This window comes from Coregonus lavaretus (genome assembly GCF_964263955.1).
Source record: "Coregonus lavaretus genome assembly, chromosome: 22".
Classification (NCBI taxonomy): Eukaryota; Metazoa; Chordata; class Actinopteri; order Salmoniformes; family Salmonidae; genus Coregonus; species Coregonus lavaretus.
Genome location: NC_140009.1, coordinates 17,994,296 through 17,999,173, shown reverse-complemented (window position 1 = coordinate 17,999,173; position 4,878 = coordinate 17,994,296). Strand labels below are relative to the sequence as shown.

The following is a 4,878-nucleotide window of genomic DNA, read 5'->3' as shown; positions in this document are numbered from 1 at the left end:
CAGTTTTTATTTCGGCATACAATTTATCATATCAAAAGTCTAAAAAAGGCATGGTTTTGGTTTATTGAAGTTTGACAAGATAATGGAGGATGTCAGGACTTTAAGCAATAGTAGTAACATTCCCAGTACCTAATGATCTCATTACACACAAGACGGCTACATATTATTTCACATGTAAAAAATATTACACAAGAGGTAACAAAAACACAGCTTATTGTGATGAGTTTCCTGAGTCTGTATGGCAGTGAAACGACACATTGGACAAACTCCCTGTTCTCCAAATTCTGATGGAGAATATTGAAAGACATTTAAGTGCTGCCTGCTGTAAGTGTTCAGTTGACAAAAACCAAGTTGTCAGAATGCACATCGCCATTCCTGTCCCCCTCTCACCTTGCCATCACCACTATCTTCCTCCCTACCATATTTTCATCATCAGTAGAGAGATACTTATGCTTCACTTCAAGCATTCAGGCTCCCCCAGACCTGAGTGTGTAAGCAGCTCTCCATCCCACAAGCCTCCCGAGTGGCGCAGTGGTGTAAGGCACTGCATCGCAGTGCTATCTGTGCCACTAGAGATCCTGGTTTGAATCCAGACTGTCGTAGCCGGCCGCGACCGGGAGACCCATGGGGCGGCGCACAATTAGCCAGCGTCGTCCAGGGGAGGGGAGGGAATGGCCGGCAGGGATGTAGCTCAGTTGGTAGAGCATGGCGTTTGCAACACCGGGGTTGTGGGTTCGATTCCCATGGGGGGCCAGTATGAAAATGTATGCACTCACTTAACTGTAAGTCGCTCTGGATAAGAGCGTCTGCTAAATGACTAAAATGTAAATGTAAAAAGCCTAATGCTGGGCAGAGAGGCCCCCTGAACATGGCCCTCAAGCTGTGGATCACCTTGGCCTTCGGGATGTCCACCAGGCTTATCAGGCCGGCCTCGTAGTCCAACAGGATGCCCACGCGGTCAGGCTTCCCCACCAGTGGCACTGGCACTCTCTGGTTGGTTGTCATGGCGAACCACTTGCGCTGGACATAGCCGAACACCTAGGAGGAGCTGTTGGTGCCCACGCAGTCGTCCCGTGACATCGCCACCAAGGCCACACCCAAACGGAACTCTGAGGACTTTTCCACCGTCTCCTCCCATTAGTGGCAGCCACCTGTGATTTGCCCGTCTCCGAACACTACGGCCCAATCATGGAAGCGCTCACAGTTTTGTTGGACATGGCTGGGGTCCAGGCCCAAGATGCGGTAGATGACACCTGTGTCCTTCTTAAAAAGTTCCAGACTGCTGTGGGCTGTCCTGTCATCCAACTTAAACTGCAGATCTACAGAGAGAAGATCAGAAATTATTAATAGATACTGACAACTACAGAATGTTCTCTAGAGCATGGTTTCCCAAACTCTGTCCTGGGCGCTAGCGCTAGGGCAAAAACCAAAACGTGCACCCAGGGGAGGCCCCAGGACCGAGTTTGGGAAACCCTGCTCTAGAGAGCAAATACATAGGCTTATGCTTGGTGAAAGTGGAGACATACATGGCATGCGATATCTAAAAACATTATTTAAATATTATCTTTATCTTGCATAATAGGCTAATAAATTGTTCATAAAACGTATTTATCTCCCCCAAAGCGTTATACGACATAACAAGGCCAAACTGGGTGTGTGATGTTCAGATGACATCCTGTCGGTAATGAATTGAAATCCACATTGTAAACCTTTGAACTACAATTGCTAATCAACACAATGTCACCGTAGCTGGCAGGACGTCGGGTATTTATGATCGGCATGACACATCTCGAAATTGACCACCGTCTGAGGATCGGGAATGCGGCCTACCGGTAACCACCAGTGATTTACTATCAAACCGATTTGAGTTACTGTATTCAACTACACTATAGAAAGCTGAAATGCAGTTTACTTGCCCTTCCAACCACAATGTAACCTAACTTTTCAAAACGATGTTCTGTTGTAAATTCTGTAAACTTGATGAAATGTCAGATTTCAAAACTAAAGTTAATTGACGCACGGAAACTTTCAAAAATAGGCCTACACATGCGTGGATGTCAAGGCAAAACAAGCAGGTGGTCAGAATTGTTATTATGCAATCTCCCCTGCTCGGACCTCAAGTTCGCTATGCGTTAAAACTAAGGCAAAGGGCGCGTCGCTCAGTGTCCCCTCGGGCCCTTGCAGTCACAGTGCAAGGTTCTACTCACTATCGCCAGTCGTTTGGGTGCTATACCATGTTGTCGCTGGAAGAAGCGTCACATGCATTTGTCTGTGGGACAGTGCACTCACAACTCGTCCTGCCAGGCGACAATAATGTCCCATGCCAAAGAGCATCGCCATCTTCACTTACACATCAGAGCCAAAGATGGTTGACAAAATGAAGGTAGTTTAAAATTGAAAACGGTTCTTCTTCTTCTTCTTTGGGGTTGTGTTGGCAGTTCGCATCCAATTTAAGGTGCGTACACCGCCACCTATTGTACTGGATGGAGTGTGAGGCCATTCACGGCCTACTTACATTAAATTATTTGTGATACGGTACTATAAAATTGGGGAAAAGGAAAAATTACCCTGCCAACTATTAGCCCTCTCTAAAAAAACAAAAAAACACCACCTCATTCCACTATTTACTCTATACAATCCTACTCCAGACCAACGGTCTGTGAGGACAGAACACTACCATTCAACACCCCCTGCAACTGTTCTGCAGTAAAACCTTATAATCCCAAGTATTTCTCTGCCGCTGCCACCACAACCTCTATTTTCTGTGACTTTCGATCTATTTCTACAGTACATCTGACAACCATAGCTATGAATGCCAAGAAACCTACCTTACTGAAGCGCATACACTACATGACCAAAAGTATGTGGACACCTGCTCGTCGAACATCTCATTCCAAAATCATGGGCATTAATATGGAGTTGATCCCCCCTTTGCTGCTATTACAGCCTCCACTCTTCTGGGAAGGCTTTCCACTAGATATTTGAACATTGCTGTGGGGACTTGCTTCCATTCAGCCACAAGAGCATTGGTGAGGTCGGGCACTGATATTGGGCAGTTAGGCCTGGCTCGCAGTCGGCGTTCAGATTGATTGATTGCATTTATTAGACCATTTTAGAAATACATACATAAGGGCTCTCCAGCCGGTGACGCCTCCACATACAATTTAAGAAAATCATCAAGGATAACACAATAAAGCTTAAAAGCTTATTTTTATTGTGGTCCTTTTGGAGGGGGAAGGGGGATGCAGCAAGGTTAGGCGGCAATTGTAGTGGCAACAGACAATGACAGACAAAGTTGTTGTTTGTTTCATAATGTGAGATATTTACTACAGTTCCATTTCCTAGTAAACATCTCCCTTGTCTCACATACCCTTAATATATAAAACAATCAATCCCTAATATATATAAGACAATCACAATATGATACACAACAGGCACCAAAAGGCAGACTATTTGCTATCCCGGGCATTTCCTTCTCAGCCACGTACTATAATCTTACGACTCACTTTTGAGACATGCTACTATTTAGCAATTTTTCAGTGAGAACTTGAAACTACCTATGGAGGTTATACGTTTCAAATTCTTTGGAAGACTATTCCAAACAATGGCAGCTGAGTACAATAAAGTTTATTTCCCAGTAAATCTAAAAGATACTTTCGTCTCCCGAGTGGCGCAGTGGTCTAAGGCACTGCAGCGCAGTGCTAGCTGTGCCACTAGAGATCCTGGTTCGAATCCAGGCTCTGTCGTAGCCGGCGCGACCGGGAGACCCATGGGGCGGCGCGCAATTGGCCCAGCGTCGTCCAGGGTAGGGGAGGGAATGTCCGGCAGGGATGTAGCTCAGTTGATAGAGCATGGCGTTTGTAACGCCAGGGTTGTGGGTTCGATTCCCACAGGGGGTAGGAAAAAAAAAAAAAAAATTATGCATTCACTAACTGTAAGTCGCTCTGGATAAGAGCGTCTGCTAAATGACTAAAATGTAAATGTAAAAGGAACAACGTCAGTTTCACTCCTTCTAGTGGAATAGTTATGGTTATCCCGGCACAAGTTAAAGTAGTTACATACAGTTGAAGTCGGAAGTTTACATACACCTTAGCCAAATACATTTAAACTCAGTTTTTCACAATTCCTGACATTTAATCCTAGTAAAGATTCCCTGTCTTAGGTCAGTTAGGATCACCACTCTATTTTAAGAATGTGAAATGTGAGAATAATAGTTGAGAGAATTATTTATTTCAGCTTTTATTTATTGTATCACATTCCCAGTGGGTCAGAAGTTTACATACACTCAATTAGTATTTGGTAGCATTGCCTTTAAATCGTTTAACTTGGGTCAAACGTTTTGGGTAGCCTTCCACAAGCTTCCCACAATAAGTTGGGTGAATTTTGGCCCATTCCTCCTGACAGAGCTGGTGTAACTGAGTCAGGTTTGTAGGCCTCCTTGCTCGCACACGCTTTTTCAGTTCTGCCCACACATTTTCTATAGGATTGAAGTCAGGGCTTTGTGATGGCCACTCCAATACCTTGACTTTGTTGTCCTTAAGCCATTTTGCCACAACTTTGGAAGTATGCTTGGGGTCATTGTCCATTTGGAAGACCCATTTGCGCCCAAGCTTTAACTTCCTGACTGATGTCTTGAGATGTTGCTTCAATATATCCACCTTATTTTCCTTCCTCTGTCATGAATCCCGCTTCCTGAGTCTGTTTTTGCCTGAGTTGCCTGTTCTCTGTCTTGGAGTCTGTTTCCTGAGGTTCCTGAACGCACCCTGTCTGTTTGCCGGGCGACGAGGCTAGGAGGGATATCTCTAGATTACCTGCATCTCATCAGCTATTTGCACACCTGGTCCTGATCATCACCTCTCCACTTCATAAGTTCTGACC

The 4,878-nt window shown here is 45.0% G+C and overlaps 1 pseudogene across 1 annotated transcript; it reads right to left on the bottom strand.

Moving 5' to 3' along the window:
* Window positions 1-264: 264 nt before the first annotated feature.
* On the bottom strand, window positions 265-2,340 carry LOC311150130 (SPRY domain-containing protein 4-like; annotated as a pseudogene). Its single transcript, XR_014615669.1, has 3 exons — window positions 2,208-2,340; window positions 840-1,319; window positions 265-516 (listed from the first exon to the last, which is right to left on the bottom strand). The product of XR_014615669.1 is annotated as an SPRY domain-containing protein 4-like (transcript).
* Between the last annotated feature and the right edge of the window lie 2,538 nt (window positions 2,341-4,878).